Below are 21,733 nucleotides of genomic sequence, written 5' to 3'. Positions count from 1 at the left end.
TGTTTGCAGTTGCCAGGATCTGTTCTGTTTTTGTGTATCTGTAGCTCTTCGCAGACACTATGGTTAAAAAAATATTATGGCCAATTTTCGTTTTTAGTCTAAACATTAAAGAAATACTTCTATTTGAAAATCACTATGCAACAGAAATTTCCAAAATCAATGCAAAACATTCAACAAAGATTTTTGTTATAAGAATCATGTATTTGCTATTTTTTTTCTTTGAAATCATACAGACTCTCCGTGCACCACATATGTACAACACAGGGCTTACAGAAGTAAGTTAACTAAAATATTAAATGTTACATGCATAAATAAAACGAACAAAAGCAGGGAACAACAGTCTGTACTTCAGGTTCAGGTTGTAGTGCAGCGGACACCCAATGTTTAACCATAGGTAATGTGGGTACTGTCCAACTGCACTATCTTTTTATTTGAATATTATAATTTTTTGAAAGAAATTTGAAGTATTTACATTTTTTCATATCATTACAATATAGTTGTGACATATGGTGCCTTTCATACTCGAATACATAACAGTAAATATAGAACATAATGATAAATACAGAACATAAAGCCAATATATATAACATACAGGTAAATATATAACATATTGGGACATAATGACATACATATAACAATACATTTAGGAACATATATATAGCATTATTATATACATAAATACAAAGAACAAATTTTTTGCCTGTATATCTGAAAGAGTATATACTGAGTCAGGCAGAAATTATTTTGTATATGAATTTTTTTTTCAGAATATTTTTGACTATTTCTTATTTTATTGGATGCATAGAGGTGTTGTATCGTCCTCTAGTGTTTATATTAATTCTTGTCTGTACTTTTTTCAATTTTGTCCTTCAATATTTTGTCAAGTAGGTATTTTTGTCAATTCTAATTAAAATTTTTTTAAAGTTCCAGTGTGTTATTTTTGCTTATCTTGTATTGTACAATTCTTCTCCTCTACGAGCGAGGAATATAACTGAGAGTTCTATTTTTCTTCTAAGTTGTTTTATTTTTAAAGCTATTTGCAAACACTGATATATGTTAGTCTCAGGAAGTATCAAGTGATAATTTTTTGTTAATGGACATTTGAAGATGTAACGGTTGGGGTCGCCCCTTTCCCCACATATACATTGCTCAGAAGGAGCTATGTTTCGTTCGTAAAAATACTTGGGGAAAGGGCCATGTCCTGTCATAAACCAATTAATTAGATGATTCGTACTGAGTCTGTCCGTATTGATATGAGGTATGAGTTGGAAGTGTCTTCTCCCCTTATCGCTATTTTCCATTCTTCTTCCCATATGAGTTCCCGTAAGCATTTAAGTTGGTGTTTTAGCTGAGATTTGGGCCAAGAGGGATTTTTTTAATTCTGCGTCAGTGTCAGTAATAGCAGATTTTGCCGCTTCATCTGCTTCTTCATTTCCAGAAATACCCACATGGGATTTAACCTATGAAATTAGTAGGCTGTATATCGGGATTCGAGATGGAGATATCATAGATATCTTGAATGAACGGAGAATTATGTTTAGTATTTTTCATAGCTAGAATAGTGGATAGACTATCTGTGCATATTTGAATTTTTTCGATTTTGGTTTCGGTATAATATTCTAGGGCCGTTTTTATTGCTGATAACTCAGCTTGGAAAATACTGTTTTCATTTCGAAGTTTAGCTTTTAGTATTATTTTAACTTGAGAATTTATATAAATAATGCATGCACATCCGACTCCTTCTTCCAATTTGGAGCCATCTGTGTATGCGCATGGGTAGTTGTCTCTAGTTTGTGTATCTTTAGTTGATTTTTGGATTTACTGCTGGGTGCCTTCTGTATGGGTTACAGGGAGATTAGTAATTGCAATATTAAGTCTCTATCTTTTATGGAATAGTTCATTTTAAGCCTTAAAATCGTACCTTTGGTATGTTCCATTTGAGCTGTTATATGCAGGGGGGCTATTTCTGCCAACACACAGAGTGCTGCATTTGAAGTTATTATGTAGCACCTTGTAATGCATAGTAAAAACGGCGTTGTATTGCCTGCAGCTGTGTTTTCTTTCTTTTGGTAAGAGGTTGGGCCCAGATCTCTGCCCCATATAACACGATTTTTTCAATAACTCTATTAAAGAAAGTTTTTTGAATATGTGGACTTAATCCCCAATTTAATCCTTTCAATTTTCGGATGTTGTTTGCAATTTTGGAGGTTTTATTTCTAATGAATTTTAAATGTTCAATGTTTAATTTCTTGTCAATGATTAGGCTAAGGAATTTGATGCTATCAGTAATTTTTATTTTCTTATCTTCTACAGCAAATCTAGGCAGGCGTGTAATCTTTTGGGAGGGCTTTGGAAATATAACGGCGTTAGACTTTTCTTGGCTAATGGTTAATTTCATATTTTTACAGAGGGAGTTGAAGATACATAGTGTTTCGTTAGTATTTTTCTCTAAGAGATTTTTTGTTCTTCCTGCTATGATAAATGCAGCGTCATCCGCAAACGCTATTCCTTTTGAATGGGTTGTCCATATGTAGTTAGTAATGGAATTGAAAGTTAAATTCCATAAATCCGCACTTATGCAAGAACCTTGAGGGCAACCTCTTTCTTGGTACTTTTCAATTATTCTACTATTATGAATAATTATACTTTTCCTGTTTTGTAGAAAATTCTGTAATATGATGAATATATTTTTTGGGCATTTCGCGTCCCTGAGGGCCTGCAGAACTGCGGCCCACCACATAGAATCGAACGCCTTTTTCACGTCAAGACAAAGTAATGTTGAGTGTAAATCTTGGGCTCTGTTTTTCTGTATTTGAACCAGTGAGTTGTCAATTGCATTTTTAGTAGTCTTGTTAGGTAAGAATTCAAACTGGTTTTCACTTATAATCTTGTTTTTTGTAATGTGGTGACGTAAAAGGCCTGCTATTGCTCTTTCTAGAAATTTTCCAATTATTGGTAGAAGGTTTATTGGCCTATATGAGTTTGGGCTTTCTGGATCTTGATCTGGCTTACTGAAAAGGATTACTCGCCCTATTTTGAAGCAGTCTGGAAAGGTTCATAGCTTTAAGCATTTATTGCATAGGTTTGTGAAGATACTTCTGTTCGATTTATGAATTACTTGAATTAATTTGTTGTTGATCCCATCTGGGCCTGGTGTAACCTTAATTATGTAAGCATAACCTACGGCCATCAAATGTAGGGCATGAGAAAATCAAATGTTCCCCATTCTGAGGCACGTTTTTTTAACATTCACATAAATTGTTTGATCTTAGATTAAAACGAAACAGGTAACTTGCAAATTTACCGTGACTAGATAAAAACTGAGAGACTTTAAAATTTATAGAGAGGAAAGACTCGGAATGCAGTCTATGGTAAATGGCATGGTCTATAGTATTTGCTATTTATTTAAAATCAGAAAGAAAAAAACAACGAGAAAATATTGTTAAATTTCTATGCAATTGGTTTATTTAGAAACAACAATTCACAGCATTTTTCTGGGCTTGAAACACTTGAAGTGACGATAGCTGCGGCTTTATTTTGATAAACAGAAAAGGATTTGCCATTTAATCTGTACAGTCTTTATGTTATTTTGAAGCAGGAGACGTGAAAAATGAGCAATGCCCCCTCAGCGGGACTGGAACCTGGACCTTTCGAATACGCACCGAATGTGCTAACCGTTACACCATGAACGCATGTGGAAAGGCGGGAGATACTCCCCTTTTAAAGAGCGACTGGGGATTCGAGGACTCAGTCGCCAAATTCTGGTGGTGAAGAATCATCGTCCATGAACTTTTAGTTCGGACGCCACTTTTGAAGCGGAAGCCATGAAAAAGTAGCAATGCTGCTGCCAGACTAGAACCTGGACTTCTCGAATACGCGCCGAGTATGCTAACCGTTACACCACGAATTCATGAGGAAAGGAGAGAGAAAATACCTTATAAATCTGTAACGATTATACATGAATTACAATTTACACAGGCATATTGAAGGAAAATAAATTATACAGACGACGCAACAATGTTTTTAAGCCTTAACATGTACGTGCGCATTTCTACTACAGATGCTGTTAGCACACTTTTTGGGTGATTTTAATTTTATTTGCTGAAATATGTTAACTACAATTTTTGTGTTTTAAATGTTTTGCTTGATAACCTTTATTGTTCAGTATCCTTTTACGCAGTTATTTCTAAAATAATAAAGCCTTTTGTACTACGAGAAGAAGTATTTTATCCCATTCCTGTTTAACAGTTTGTGATGTTGAGAGGCCCCAACTTGTCAGCAATAGTAGTAGTGACTGCTATGAACTGGAAATTACACAGACTCTTAAGAAGGGTTTAACTCCCTTATTATTTCACTTTAGAAGTTACAGTTGCGTTCACTCGACGCTCACAAACTACGCCGACCCGGCGGTTAAACAAAAATAGAAAAGTACAACTAAAAATGAATGACAGGATGAATAACTAACGAAGTCACTATCTACGAGGCTCTATAATTGTAACTATCTGAACCGCGTTCTAAGATACAGCTGAGATTCAGCAAACTTTCTGATTAAGAAGTTGCAAGATTCAACTAACTGCCGAAGTAGGCATATAGGCCGAAACGCGCGGTTCTTAAATTTCTACCTAGCAACCTTCACGCTCGTGAATCAAGAAGCACACATACAAATCTCGTTTCCCTTCTATTTAACTCAAATTACTTCTGCTAAAATTTGAATACTCTGCGCGTTCTACTCCGATTTACATACTCTGGCATTGGCAATTCTAGGGGAAAGTAAAGGCTTGACAGGAAAGATAGCTTAAAATAAATGTTAGTTAAAATACGAGTAAATATAAACCCGACATTTGCCGCTGCCAGAATTTGGTAAACTTGGAAGCAGGTCCTAGAAACGACCTGTTGAAAAAGTTTCCACATTCTGATCTAAAACTCAAGAGCCCCATTTACATACAACAACTGTTTCCTATAAAATTACAATAAATTTCTGTAGATGCATAATTTTACCATCTCTTCTTACAGGATCCTTTCTGGTCTTCAGCAATCAATCTTTTCTCTTCCTTCCAGCATTTGGAAGGAATAAATATCAGTATCTTCTAAATACATTATGATTTACACTTTCTTAACACTGGATAAAGTTTTCGTTTTCGATCCTTTTATTTTCCTTAATTAACTGCTTAATTCACATTCATTCAAGTATTCAAACATGAATTTAACTTTACCCTGGTTCTCCACCATGTGTGGTGTCAAACGGGAATATTCGTGTTTTAGTATTACAACACTTCCCCTAACCACAATGATTTGTTAGAATTCCAACAACCAAATAGACACACCTTAATCGACATATTGAAACTCGATGAGCGACGTTTAACATTCTTAAAATTCAAGTGTAGGTGGAGAACCCTACAAAACACATTCATTCTAATTCCCCCTCATTCATCTTTAGACATGCAGGCTTTCGCTCTAAAGCATGATTTTATCTACGGTTTAATACTTGAATTCATTTCTTTCGAGTATTTACATTTAGCATCTAAAATTTTATGCTTCTAGACTAAATTGAAATGCAGAGTTCTAGCACAAAAGCGGAGATTATTATCGAAATGCCATTTTTCATCGGTTCACTATAAACAATGCATTACTTTCGAAATTGTTGCAGCCTAACCTTATCTGCGTGTATTATTTTTTAAGAAATTAAATACTGAAGAATTTGCTTGCATATATGTATGTTCCTCGCTTTGTAAAAAAAAAAAAAAAAAAAAAAAAAAAATAACAAAACAGCTATAGACATCAAATTTCAAATAACGTAATCCTCCACCGCACATGTGTCCCTAGAAGACCGAATTTTGAGTTTCAGATTAGTGAGTCCAAAAGGGACATTAATCCGAATGAGATATTTGTCTCCAAATTGCATTTTGCGTTGAATCACTGTAAATGCGCATTCCTTATCGAATTGCTGCCACGAAATATTATGGCTCTGTATTATCTTTAAAGAAATTAAATACTGAGGACTCTGTACGAATGTATGCATATTTCTCGCATTGTGAAAAAACAACGTACCTAGAGCTATCAAATTTTGAATATCATAGTCCTCCCCCCAAACATGAGTACTGAAAAACCCGAATTTTAAATTTCGTATTTGTTTCATTATGTGATACATGTCTTGAAAACTTTTGTTGAATTTTTGATTAGCAAACTCAACGATTTGAAAGCGTGCTAACCTGTGCGGAATCGGAATTTCTAATGATATATTGTTTATAAATATTTTATGATTTTAATGTGCCATTGAATGTTGTGTGGCGTAAGCGCAAAGAATGTGACATTTAATAAACAAATTAAACACACAAAACTGTAATAAGAAAAAGACAAAAAACGTTTGGTAAAGCTATCTTGGAAATTATATGCCAACACTTAACACTGCAAATGGAATTCTAAACATATACTGCTATGCCACTTTTACAATTTTTGTCATTTTATATTTCAATTGTATATGGCGTAAGAGGTGCTTAATACAAAGGCTAAAAAGATAAAAAGAAATGCGTTAGCAGGAGTAACATGCAACAGCAGGTTGGTAGACTGCCAGCTCAGCGAGAGGGTAAAAAAAAAAAAGCCTTAACAAACCCTTTTGGGCGACAATTTAAATCTGATCCCTTTCAGAACTATCTCTTTTGTATTTTGTAAACTTCAATGAATTTTGGATTGACAAAGCCATTATTTTGAAAGCGAGCAGTGGCAAAGATGTTCTAGATAAAATATTTTTATCCTCAATTGCGCGTGAATGTTGTCATTCGGAAAAAATGTAGTATATCTTCTTTGTCTTTCAGTTTTAATTGATAAACGCGGCTCTGTGAAAGAAGTGTGTTATTGTTGACGGAAATAAATTGCGTGTTGCCATTAAGTAAGCCTTAAAATTTTTCTGTCGAATTTTATTTAGTATTAATTTAATCAATTTAAAAGCAATAAACACAGCGCTTGAAAATATTTCTTCTACATTCTGATTCATTGATCGATTAAAAAAATAAGTACTAAATTCATGAAATATCTACTTAGAAATACTCAGAATTTTCATGAAATTACAGTAGCTTAATTGATTAAAGTAATTATATAATTTTCTTTTTTGTGGTGATTATTTTTAAGCTAGGTTTTAACGAAACAATATAGCGAATGTAAAAAATTTAGGCAACGTCTGTCGGCTTATCAGGAATTCTTATTATATGCTGCTTTTAAACTGTTGTTTTTCCCTGTTGAATTGAATTTTTTATGGCGAAAGTGCGAAGAACATCATATTTAATAAATAGATAAACTAAAAGAATAATATTAAAAATAGAAATTCTAAAAGGTTTCAGATTTTAAATAAGGTCCAACGGGACGTTTCTTTTATCATTTTTTCTGTTACCTTTATTTATTAAATATCACACTCTTCGCACTTAAACCATAAAATTTAGTTCAAGAGCAATATCGCACAGTAGTTTTAAATTGAGCTTATCTTTAGAATTTCTGATAAAGTGTTTCGCGTGCTGGAAATAAAATTGTTTTATCAGTATAACGTTGCCGTTGCTCGCTTTTAAATCCTTGAGTTTGTTAATTAAAAATTCGTTAAAGTTTTACAAAATTTGAAAGCGATCATGAAACAAATTCCAAATTTGGCTTCCACATGCCCATATGCGCAGTAGGGTTACGTCATTCAAAATTCGATGACTCTATGTTCCGTTGTTTTATCGCAGTGCGAGAAATATACATACATTTATGCATATTTTTCATTATTTAATATCTTCTATTATAATGCAAGACTCTAACATTGGGTGGGAGCAGTTTGTAAAGTGAAACGGACATTTATAGTGATTCAACGCAAAATCGTAAAACGAAAACAATAGTCATTCAGGGACAAAGCCACTTTGGACTTAAAATAAAATTTTCTGTTAGCCACAAAAAAAATTTTTCCTCTTAGCCATCTTACTGAGAAAACTGAATATTGATATGATGAGCTAAGAAAAGACTGAAAAAATTTTAAATGTATACCAAAACTTAACCATGCAACCGGAATTCGAAATATATGCTGCAATATGACCTCTAAAACTTTTGCAACTTTGTTGTTGAAATGCATGTAGCGTGAATGCGAAGGAAACAATGCAATAATAAAGCTAAAAAAAAAAAAAAAAAAAAAAAAAAAATTTGAAATGTTTCAGATTTTAAATTACGTCCAAAGGGGCGTTTTTTAACATTTTGTGTGTTACCTTTCTTTATTAAATATCATGTTCCTCGCACTTAAACCATAAGATCCAGTGCAACAGCAATATCGCAAAATAGTTTTAAAACGAGCATATCTTTAGAATTTACGATACAGAGACTCACGCGCTGGAGATAAAAATGTTTTTTCTGCACAACGTTGCCATTGCTCGCTTTGAAATCCTTGAGTTTGTTAATCAAAAATTCGTCAAAGTTTTAAAAAATAGGAAATCGATCATAAAACAAATTTTAAATTTCAAATTTGGTCTTCCACATGCTCATATTCGTTGGAGGATTACGTTATTCAAAATTCGATGACTCTATGTACCGTTGTTTTATCACAATACGAGAAATACACATACATTTATTTATGCAGATTTTTCATTATTTCATTTCTTCAAATATAATGCAGGACTCTACCATTTTGTGGCAACAGTTTGAAAAGTGAACCGACATTTATGAGTCCGAAGCAAAATGCCAAAACGAAACTAATAGTCCTTCGGGATTCAAATCCCTTTGGACTAAAAAGAGGCGGGTTTGCAGGAGTGAGTGCATAAACAGATTGGTAGATTGCGAGCTCAGCTACACCGTAGGAAACCTAAAAATCCTTTTGGCAGGCGGTTAAATTCTGAAACCTCTCAGATTGCCCTTTTTTCTCTCTATTTTTATAAATATTTAATTTGTTTCTTAATCTTTAATTTCATCAACTTTTAGCCAGTTTTCTTTTCGGGAGTGGAGAATAGCTTTGAAATCTTTACTACACTCTAAAAACTATTATGCTAACTACACTAAATTATTAAACTGCAAATGAAGTCTCTTTACATAATTAGTAAATTGTAAGCTTTAAATTCTACTCTTTTATGCATAAGAGTGAATTATAATTAGAATATCCGAATTCCTCAGAATGGAATTCAGCGAACTGTTGACTTTATTTATATGAAGGCAAACTATGCACTGCTATGTACAGAAATGCATATTATATCCGATTAGTGTGCAAATATTTATCAAGTATGCGAATTATAACTGCCAATAGTTAATTTATATTAGCTGAAACCAATGTAATCAGAAAATATGGGCTAATAATTCTTATCTAATTTTAATAACATAACGTTAATAGAATATCCTGCTATATTATATTGCAACGTTTCGCTTACCTCCAGATATGCAAAAGGAGTAAATTGCATTCTTCAAACACAGGAGACCAGATAAAACGATAAAAAGATCAATTATTGAAAATAGGCATGAGATGTTTTTAAAGAATAATTTTAAAAATTATTTTCAAAAAGAAGTAAATATAATTATTGTTCATTTATTTAAAATCTCAAATTTTGTGCATTTCTAATTTTATTTCTTAAACAAGATTTTGACAAATATATCGAACGCAAATCAGGCTTTATCTGACACAAGTCATTAAATATAGCATTTGTTAATTTTTCTCGCAATCGCCCTCCTGCCGCTGCAGAGGTTAGTGAATCTGCCCTGCATACCGATGGGCAAAGTTTCGAATCCGGGATGAGGCATGGCTGTCTGTAGAGTGTCTGTGCGGACGAGGGACACAAAACACGCAGAGATTCGAAAGTTTTTTCGAGAGGTTGAAAGCAGAGGAAGAGGGGTGGGAGGCTCTCTAACTGCCCCTCAAATTCCCCTAAAAAATGTTCGTCCTAAAAATCGGACTGCACAGTTATTACGGCGCTACTTTTCTTCTAATACCAAGGGTGAAATTCTAGTGTCTCAGCCACTTTTATCTGTACATGATAAATATCTGATACAATATATATATTAGCTGAAACAAGTTGCTGTATATTTTTTTGTAAATACGTTAGGAATGCATTTAGGTGATAATTAAAATGAAAACTAAATTTACAAAAATTATAGATTCTTTTTAAAAATCGGAGCCACATTTCACCGGAATACATTTTATAATAGTTTTCACAGTTCAATTAAATCCTATGCATAATTTTGATCCATGATAGCTTTGTCTTCAAATGCAGAACGTTGCTTATTTTGATTGAAATTACCGATGATTTTTAAAATTAAGATTCAGAAACCGAGATTTTATGATTCTTTCTGAGACAATTTATTATATATGTAAATCATTATCTATATAATTTTATTTTTAGTCCAAATGGCGTTAGTCCGAAAGGGCTATAACTCTCGAAACGGGATTTTGCGTCGGCCAGTATAAACGGCGAAACACATTCCAACTTATTGCTACCAAATAATACCGCCCTGTATTATCTTTAAAGAATTAAATAAGGAAGAACCTGCATGAATGTGCGTATGTTCCTCGCATTCTGAAAGAAACAGCGTTACGTAGAGCCATTAAATTTTGAATAGTGTTATCCTGCATCCGAACATATGCACCTGGAAGACAGAATTTTGAATTTCGAATTTTATATTTCATATTTTCTAAAACTTTAAATTAACAAACTCGACGATTTGAAAGCGAGCAGTAGCAACACTGTACGGAATAAAATATTTTTATCGGGAGGATATCTGTTGAAAATTAAAAAGATATACCGTTTATTTTCCAAGCCGTCTGACTGCGAAAACTAATCATTGATATAATAAACTTAGAAAAGGCTGAAAAAATGGAAAAACGTATATGCCGAAACTTAACACTGCATCGTGAGTTCTAAACATATGCTGCTGATCTGCTTTTAAAAATTTATAATTTTGCCATTGAGTAGTATATGGCATAAGTGCGAAGAAAATGCTGCGTAATAATAAAGCTGGCATAACTAAATGCAACAACAGACTGGTAGTGTGGAAGCTCAGCAAGAGTCTAGAAAACCTTAACAAATTCTTTCGGGATATATTTAAAATCAGAAGTCTTCCAAATTTTTTTGGTTTATATTAGGTTAACATTTTCGAGATTTCCCTAATGATTTATTTAGTAGTCTTCTGTTTTGAAATTCCAAGAAAGAATAAAAGAAAAATAAGCGGTTAAAAAACACAATAATTTATAATTCAATAGTTTGCGTATTAAAAAATCAATTATTTAAATTTTAAAAAAGCATTTCTATTTCAATAATATTACAGATTTGCATCTAAGCTGAGATTGAGGTGTAGGTGTATTTAATTATGGCAAAGCACACGAGGGCTATCTGCCTAAGGGGAGGGATGCCTTTCGTGGAGGACTTTCTAAGGGAAACTGGCTCGTATACACGTTACACATGGGGAAAACCACGAAAACGCCCATGCAGCCAGCCCGTTCGCGGGATTCGAACCTCGGACCGAACTACCAGTGTTCAGCGACTTTACCGCTCGGCCGCTGGTGGGCCTAAGCTGAGATTGAGAAATATTAATGTATTAATACATTTAATATAAATTAAAATATATGGATAATACCTAGTACTATTTCTTTAAGGTATGTCATTAAAAAGCGTGAATTATTTCTTTTTGATAACAGTTGTGTTTAAACTCATTAGAAGAAAAGAATCACAAAGTAATTTGTAATGCGTAATACCTAAAGATAAGTATCAAGATACAATTTTAAATAATTATCAGCTTCTTAAACATAGTCTAAAAACCATTCAAAAATTTACCAATCCTTAAGATTTTTATGATAAAACAGAAAACAGAAATTTATTACGAATAAATTGAACATGCTAAAATATTTCATTTATATTACTTATAGGAATTTGAAAACTTTTTCTTTATATAATGCTCGACTTAAAAACAGTATGAATAATATTTAAAATTTGATTTCAAGGGTGTGTAAATTTTAAATTTTCCAATTTCCCAAATTTAAAATATTACTACGGTTTAAATTCGAAGTAACGAGCTGCTTTAATTTCGAATATGATGAATTATAATATTATATTTTAATTGGTAAATATTCTAAATTTTATATACTCAAAGCAAAAATATCAAAATATTATTTCCGCGCAATATGTTGCTAAATACTTAATCAGTTATAGGCAAAATAATAATAAATTTAGAACACCAGTAAAATCCCAAAAATTCCAAATAAAAGTGCAAAATAAAACCATCAACACAATGTTTTAAAACCAGAAGAAACCCTCCCCCAAAACAAAACAGAAATATATTAAATAGAAAAAGGAATAAAATTATAATCTGATTCAGTGTTATCAAGATCCCAAAATGGAGCTGATGAACTATCTTATTTATTTATTTATTGTAGTTCATGCGAAAATTCTGAAAGCTTCCTAGAAACAGCATCCTTCCTTTCATATGAAAACAAAAATACAGGAAAACGAATTTAAATGAATTAAATTGAATGCTTAATAAAGCAAAAGTAAAATATATATACTATTTACTAATATTAAAATTTAAAAATATATTAAAATTAACAGAGAACAGAAATTTTGAACTCTCATTAGAACAAAAGAAGAAAGTAATTCAAAAAGGAAAAGTAAATACTAATGATTGCCTGTTTGGCCCTACTGGCGATACGTATTGGCGATGAAAAGTTTGATATATTCCAAAAGGTGAATTTATAGTAAATATATATATATATATATATATATATATATATATATATATTCTTTGCATTAAAAGGGAAAAAAAAGGAACAAATGCTAGAAAAGAATTAAATGCTCAAACCATGGGCTTATCATGACGACTAAGAATAGAGTAGACAATCTGTTATAAAAATATAATTAAGAAAAACTGCTTAGTAACACATATTTCGAAATTAACCTTCTTTATACTTTCTTTATTTGAGATCTTGATATATAGATAAAAAATTCGTTACTTTAAAAATTTTATAGGGTGTAGATCATTTCAGCTCTTTTAAGCAGACTGTTAAGGAAGTTTATTGGAATTTCATTTTCTTGCAAATTTTTATAAGAAGAATTTCTTGTTGTTATTGTTTAATTTCTGTGCCTAAATTTTAATTCTGGTAATTTGATTAAAAATTGTATTTGCAGTAACGTTTCGGAGATATTTGTACTCCAATTTATAAGTTTAAATTTTGAAAAATTGAATTCTCTTCTTTTATTAAAATGTCTTTAAGATCATATATGCTAAGATCAGGTAATCTACAACTAATTGATTCTTATTGGTCTTGTTAGGTTTTAAACAGCTTCGGTAGATGTTATTCCAAAAAGATTATTATTGTTGAATGTAGTAATATCATCAAAATATCTGACTGTATCTGCAAGTTTATTGAAATCATCTTCTGAAAGGTTTTCTTAAAAAAATTCCTGCTCTGTAGAAAATAAAGAGGTTACATAAGTGAGTATAATAAGAATTTCCCATTGGAATACCATTTGTTTGTAGGTAAAGAATGTTTGCAATCTTTATAAAGTTATTAAAAAGCGGGAAGTACATTCTTCCCATTTTGCAAATCTAGTAAAGCTTCCCATTTTTGCAAATCTAGTATTGAAAGCATTTTAGGGAAAAACATTGGAAGTTCAAGAAGACTTTAATAGATTTCTTTAAGCGGAAGATATATGTAAAGATTTTCAAAGCCAAAGCAGTTGATGTTGTAAAATTTTAGATTTTTAATTTTTTCAATTACTTGCAAGTTATTATTAATAATTCAACAGTAGTGCTTATAAATATTAGCTTTATCAAAAATTGAATTATATATTGATTTAAGCATCATGTATTATCAAAATTCTTCTTATAATTTCTAGTACTATTTACTGCAAATCTAATTTTGACGGGAGTTTTGTGAAGTTTTGGAACAGCATATAAATTGCCAAATATATTGTTCGCAGTATAAAAAGAAAGTTCTTACTTTTTGTGAAAAGCATACATTTTTGTTGATTATTGACGTTTATTTACTTTTGAAAATGCATAAGTTGTCGAATTATGCAGCTCTTTTTCGATAAGAAAATTATAGAAAACGTTTCACAAATACTAAAATTATGCTTTTTTTATCAATTTTGGTATTAATTAATTGTATTTTAATTGAGAAAACTTATGGAATAAATCTTTATAATTTTTAATCCTTAATTTTTATTAATATTCTTTTTGCTTTTATCAAATATATCCTTTTCCATTCCTTTAAAAGATGAATTGGTAAACGTAGAACTTGCTTTCAATACGAAATTATTAATATCGGCTGAAATACTTTGAAGAGGGATTCAGTTGAATCTGATCTACCTCATCTTGATAACATCGAATCAGATTCAGAAGTCAAACAACAAAAATCAGCGTTAATTCACAAAATTTTTTGTTGTTTGACTTCTGAATCAGTATTTATTCGGCGTGTTATTGTGTCTTAATCGAATCAGATGTTAATTGTATTTCTTTTGCTATTTTATACATTTCTGTTGTTTTGGGGATTTCTTTTGGATAAGAAACACCGAGTTGATAGGGGTTTTTCTTTAAATTTTTATTGCGAAATTTGGGAATTTTGCTGGTTTTAAATTTAATTTCTTTGAGGCTTTATGGATTTGGTTCTAAATTTCTTACTCTTTTGTCTATAACCGATTAAGTTTTAGCAGCGGTTTAAGTTTAGCATATTGCGCGGAAATAATATTAGGATTTTTTATTTCTTTGTCTCTCTACATATATGTATATATGCATATATTATTTTAATTTCATTTTATTTACATTTTTTTGTATTTGATTTATTTTTGTTATATTTTCAGTGTTATTCTGAGACTTCAAACTCCACTTATTCCATTCACACTCATTCGTCTTAAGTACATCCTTTTTCCGTCTTCCTTGCATACAATTTATATAAATAATAATTGAATTTATCGTCCATGTTACAACACAGACGTTTCTTTAAATTCGAAATTCGTTCTTTGTAACATCCTTTAGCAACATTTATGTTTACTTTAGAAATACATTAAAATAATTAGTGCTTAAAATTTCAGATCTTATATTCCGCAAATTCTTCGCATTCCGTATATAAAAGCATTTCTTCGAAAGCGCACCGTTTCTTGACCTTTTCTTTGCAAATTAGGGAAACACGTTGCCACTGTTTCTTCCCCAAATGCCAATTATGATCTCCAGACTCATTTCTTCGAGAGTGAACTGGACTTTTAATGATGATTGCCTTCCGGTCAAATGAGTTTTTCACTTTTGGCTTCACTTGCTTTGAAGTCGGTTTCTCTGCCTCACAGAGGCAGATGTTTAGGAATACCTAACTAGAGTTTAAAAGACATCGCACCGTGGATAATAGATGAGTTCTAGTAAATAGGTCACGTCAGCTTGTATATGTGCTCTAACAACATTCAGTTTAATTTTATGGCTACATAAGGTAATCATATTATATAAAGTTGAAAAATCTAGCGTACAATTAAACGTGATGGGATAAGCTTGCTTTAGGAAACATAAAAAGCAAGATTATTATGGCAAATATCGCGAATCAAAAAGAAATGAAAATTAAGTAAACTTGCAATAACTAAGTAATTAACTATAGTAATAACAATAACTTGCAATAACTAAGTAATTAACTATAGTAATAACAATAACTTGCAATAACTAAGTAATAAACTATAGTAATAACAATAACTTGCAATAACTAAGTATAAACTTGCAATAATAAGTAAACTTGTACCATACATTAAAAACTATTTTATATGCTTTTTTGAAGCATACACAGAATAATAAATTTACATAGTTTTGATTTCGCATTTATATCACACTTAAAAATTCAGAAACTATGTGGCTAAAGTTGTAAATAATCTCTCGTCTTGTTTAAATATGCCTGCTCTTTTCATTCGATATATTCCAGAAGAATTTTTCAGGACTGCTGTTTTACATTAGCGATGCTACATAGGAAACCTAGATGAAATTAAATAACTATAAGATTATTACATGGAAAAAAAAAGCTAAGTATACTGTTCTAATAGAGTTGATGTAAAAGAAAGGTTTTTCAAGAATGTGTAAATATTTGGGAAGACAAAGTTAAGGGGACGGTGGTCTTTAAAAATTAGTTTTTTAAGATTTTGTGTCTTCAACAAGAAATTTTATACGTATACATATTATAATATCAGTTTATAAAATATATGTTCAAAATTTCAATTTATTTTATATTAAAATTTTTAAAACAAATAATTCATTATTTTAATTAAAGATTTAAAATGCTCCTTGCTCGCTAATTTTCAATATTTTTTCCTAATTTTTCCTTTAAGTTAGTTTTAAAGACTTGACAAAAGTTTTTGTGCATCCATTATTGAATATCATGGAACAGAAATATTTAAAAAGGATTTTTGTGAGCGTAAACACAGTTTCCGGAAAAAAGTCACCTTTTGTTAAACATTATGACAAGTTTAAACTCCTTAATACTCTCATATAAAAAATGCATACACAGATCTACTGCAGCATATAACAATATAGTTTTCTCCAAATATCATTCATTTTTAACTAAAAATGAGACGCATGGGAGCATTTTCGAGACATAAGAACAGCGAAAACATTTGTTTTGAGAAAACCGAATTTAAAGTTTCTTACCTTTATTACATGGTCATGAGAAACAGCAAATTAACTTTAAATATAAATATTTAGACACTAGACAACATTTTAACATCATTTAACTATTTTTAATCTCATAATATTCAATTTGATAAAAATAAACATATCGCAAATTGATATGTGAATCGAAGTTAGAGGTAGAAACAATTTATGCTTTATATCCAATAAAACTTTTAAAATTCACCCGCATCATATGTTTTACCTTCATTTGTTACATTTACATTATTTTTTTAAGGCTTTACAATATTTTTCACTATTTCTGTTTTTGTTCAAGCAGGTAAACTTCCCTTTTTGCTTCGGTTCAAGCGACGTTGATCACTCTTTTTTGCAACGAGTAGGAAACACGAGTTGGCTTTCCTCCTGTTCTACGCCTATAACATTTTCATAACCAAAGTTAAATTCATTAATGGTTGTTATTGCTTTGAAATTTCTAGCCTTTTTTTAAAAATAAACTCTTCTTTTGGTCAAATGTATAAATTATAAATATCAGTAAATAACGGTTGAAATATATTTCTTTACGTTTTCTCCAAAATTTAAAGGGCAAAGTTTACGCTGTTTACACATTTTAAATGTTTATAACTTCTTTAAAAATTAGAATATTTGAACTCTTTTCTTTTCATATGATGTAGTTACGTATGTGGAATATTATGAGAGTAAAAAAAAAAACAAATTCAATATTTTGAATGATTTTTAGCTATTTTAAAGTCCACCGTCCCCTTAAAGAAGTTAGGAGAATATAATTAATAGAGTTGATGGAAAATGAACATTAAGGCTTAGAGCCACAGACTGTAGAGCGACTTGAATGAAGCGATAAATTTCTCATACACTTTATGAACATTTTCCTCTACCTACGCCATCCTTCTAAACAGAATGGTCAATGATTTAAAGGTCTTGCTGTGGAAAATAATTTATTGCTTTCAATGCATTCCTGCACTGCTCTAGAGACCAACAATGGTCTACAATTTCTGGGCCGCAAGTATTTAATTATTAAGACTAATGTCTCATCTTTTAACGCGCATGCAACGCATCCATTATTAAATAAAGCTTTCTGTATAAACTGAATACTTAATTTGAAATCTTCACAAGAGAGATCGTTTCAGAGCCGTTTCAGATCCTAAAGTGTTATTAATTTAGTTTTGGCAAGCATCATAGCAATCCGCATGATTAGAATAAAAATCTGATATAAACATCACGTGGCTTCCTAGAACGACCTGTTAAATTATACACATTTTTGGCTGCATTTCATTTGACCTTATTACCTCGAATTTCATTACAGATATATTTTTTATTCAATTAATTCCATTCTCAATTCGCGACAAGACAAAATGCGTAAAACGTAAAGCTCAAAGCATCTTCGTTGAAATTTGGAAATATAGAAAAATATAAATCTCCAGTTAAAACAATTAAAAAAAACTATTTTTAAAATCAAATTATTTTTTACGCACAAACAAATAATTCGGTCTGCGGGTTATAATAAATATAATTATATTTGCACGAAAAATATAAATAAATATAATTATATTTGCACGAAACTATAAGTTTACTTCTGTTGCTACTCAGAAAAAAGACACTGAAGTTGGTGCAGAAACTGACTTAATTCACAATTTTACTATACTTTCAACTGCAAACAAAACTCTCCTCCATTAGGCTTAGTTCACACAAACAGCTTTCAAATTTGTCAGCATTCTATCATTCTATAACTACTGCATGCAGATTAATTAAAGACATAAAAAACTTAACCGGAACATAAGAATAACATAATTCAATGACATTTAAAGCAAAAAAAAAAAGTACAGAAATTACCAACATGTAAGAATAAAAAAAACTAATCTCACCGAGCCGAGGAAGAGAGTAGGTACATATAAACCTTATATACTTTTGGTCCAGCCGATTGCAACCAAAAAGGGAGTTGAACAACTACATGTTACAGCAGTCTCATATACAAAATTTCAAGTTTCTGAGGATACTCTTTATTCAGTTCCTAGATACATACCTACGTACCTGCAGGAGTAAAAAAAAAATCTCTTTTGGATCCATTTTGTGAAAAAAAAAAAGAGTCCTTTATTCTGTCCTTACGTACACATGTCACGGTTAAAGATCGTTAATTACGTGCGACCATGCGACAGCGGTCAAAATAGATATTTCCGTTGAAATATGACACCCGAAAGTTTTCGCTATTAAAATACATCTTCCACTTTATACAAGGAAAAGAATGGTAACCAATAATCGTTGGAGAGGCAGAAAATGACGAACTTTAATAAAATCCATACTTAAATCCGAAATTAAAGCTAATTGTAAATAATTTATTGCTCGAATATTATTAAACTTTATGAAACCTGTTTCATATAGCTTTACCGAAAATTATTGTAAATACTAATAATAAATAATATAGAATAATTGTAATAAATGGTTGTTTGTTCGAATTTCTAAGTGTTCTTGAGAGTGACACGCAGTAGTGTAAAACGTAATACCCTACAAAGGCCCAAGTAGATTTGCTGTAATTTGGAAAGGTAAGATTTAATAGGTGCTTTTCTTGAATTTTGAATTTAACAAAACAGATAAACATATCATGTCAGAGTTTGAAGCATTGGCAAAACCGACAGAATGACAACAGATGAATGTGCTTGACTGGTACAACATGAGTTTACTTAATAGTTCATTTAATTAGGTACTTGGTGGCGTAGTAAATTATCTGGGATACATTGCTAGATTCCTCTTGCAATCTATTCTTCCAAAGCTGTCTAGTTCCAATCAAGTCTTCCAAAGACACTGGAATGAATTCCAATTCACATTTGAATAATTCAAGGCTGTTAGCCACGTCGATAAGATAGATCGAAAGAAAACACAGTCTTCACCTTCATCGAGATTCAACCGCGGAATTGTGTACTTTACATATTTCGGCTCAGCGCAGCTGTAAAAGAGCAGGACTTAGAAGAGAAGGGCTAGCTCATAGAGCTTTTCCCTCTGAAGCAGAAAGTGAGAAGTGATGACATAGTCATGATGACACTGAGCGCGCAGATGCAATTAACAGCTTGAAAATTAGCGATTTTGAACCAGCGTTTGAATTGAGCTGTGTGTGAAAGATCAGGACTTAAAAGAGAAGGGCTAGCTCATAGAGCTTTTCCCCCTGAAGCAGAAAGTGAGAAGTGATGACGTAGCCATGATGACACTGAGCTCGCCAATATAATTCACAGCTTGGAAATTAGCGTTTTTGAACCAGCGTTTAAAATGACCTGTGTGTGAAAGATAGCTATAATTTGGAAGAGGCAATGTTACTGCTTATGCATTTTAGACTGAACCATTAAAAAATTTAATAATGCTTACTCAATTTTAAAATAATAGATAAAATGTGCTACTCTTTTTAACATAAAGTTCAGTGTTTTTTTTTTTTTTTTTAATTTTTATTTGCAGGTTTTTTTATTTAATGCACGTTTATTTCTAATCATTTCTTTATTTGCATGCTAACTGAGAGAATTTTTATACTGCTTCTAAGATAACTATAATAGTAGCTATTTAAATTTACTCAAAAAACAACTTTACATTGACATAGGTTTATGACATATATGGCAACATTTCTGCTAACCTACGTTTGATTTTTTGCCTAATTGTAGATTTTACATTGTTATAATTCTCTCCCGATTCAATATAACAGATATTTTTTAAATAATTTTGTAATTTTTACTTATATCTATATTACAATTAAATAAATGTATATAAGATTATTACCTTAATTTTGACAAAATGGCTTTATTCAGAGTACCTAAAACAGTTATTTAATTTTTCAAAAGTGTGAGTAACGGAAGCAGGTCTTTTTATGCCAATTACTTTGATGTTTTATACTATTATATTTTATCTAGAATGCTAATCTAGCACAAAATCTAATCAATAATTAGTAACAAAGGATACAATAAGAATAACTTTAACAAGTACTTAACAAAATTAGTTTGTTAAATACTTGTTATTCTTGTTGGTACTATTTTGGTACTATTCATAATACCGAAGATATTATCGATTAACTCATAGAAGTCAGATGCTTTCTGATTTCCTGTGGGGTAGAGTTTACCTTTTGCGGTACTTTTTGAAAATAATGTTTTCTCTGGAGCGACTTTTTGTCTCTCGTTTCCCTTGACCATTAAATAATTTGGTTTTAGTTTGTGACACAATTTGATTTCTTCTCAATCTCTATTTAAAAACCTCTTTAATAATATCAAAATTTAAAACAGTTACATCTTCTAAAACAAATCCTCTATCTAAAACGCGGTTTCTCAGTAATTTGAGGCAGAGCGCGAAATGAGACCTCTGGTTAAAACAAACTACACATTTTGAAAAGAACCAACTTAGTCCAGTTTAGAGTCATAGCAGAGTTTTCAATCTATATGCATTTCGTCGAAACTGAGAACGCATATTATTTCTACAGAATACAAATATTCGCCTCTTTCCTTCTTTAGAGTAAGAACATTACTTTGAATTCTTGGACTACACTAAAATTTAGAAAACACTAAAAAATAAAATAAACACCATTTCTTTAATTTGATAATACTAGGTAAAAATATTCTAATTTTTTTCTTAATTTTTTTTCTTTCCAAAAATCATAGCTTTAAGATGACAGAGCTCTTATGACGATGCAACGTGAAATATTTTCACTAGTCCACCTGATTTTTTTCTTCTTTTTCAGTAATGCATTAATCTGCGTCGTCGCTATTTCAGATTTTAATTTCTGATACCAATTTCTGTCTAGATGTCGTCCACCTTCTTTGTCGCTGAACAAACATTCTAAAATTTTTCTTTTCTCTATATTTCAATACTTTAATATAATTTTCTAAGGATATTATTTTGTTCTTCAAATTATCAATGCATTCTTGTTTATCCTTAAGCATTCAGGATGATCTACATTTTCATTTGTGAGTTTTATTTCAAAATCATTAAAATTTGATTTATTATTGTCATCATCAATTTCGATTTATTAGTGTCATCATAATTTACTTTCGGCACAGCATTCCATTTCAACAGTTTCTTTTTGTGGCTATCCAAACAAGCGATTTTTCATATTATCTTCGTAAACATTGCATAGAAAATGTTCGCTGCAGATTTTTCCGCTCTTCGCATTAATAGAATC

The sequence above is a fragment of the Stegodyphus dumicola genome, chromosome 2, assembly GCF_044657685.1.
Source record: "Stegodyphus dumicola isolate Sdum_Otavi_A_Nest chromosome 2, ASM4465768v1".
Classification (NCBI taxonomy): domain Eukaryota; kingdom Metazoa; phylum Arthropoda; class Arachnida; order Araneae; family Eresidae; genus Stegodyphus; species Stegodyphus dumicola.
This window is presented reverse-complemented; position numbering follows the sequence as displayed.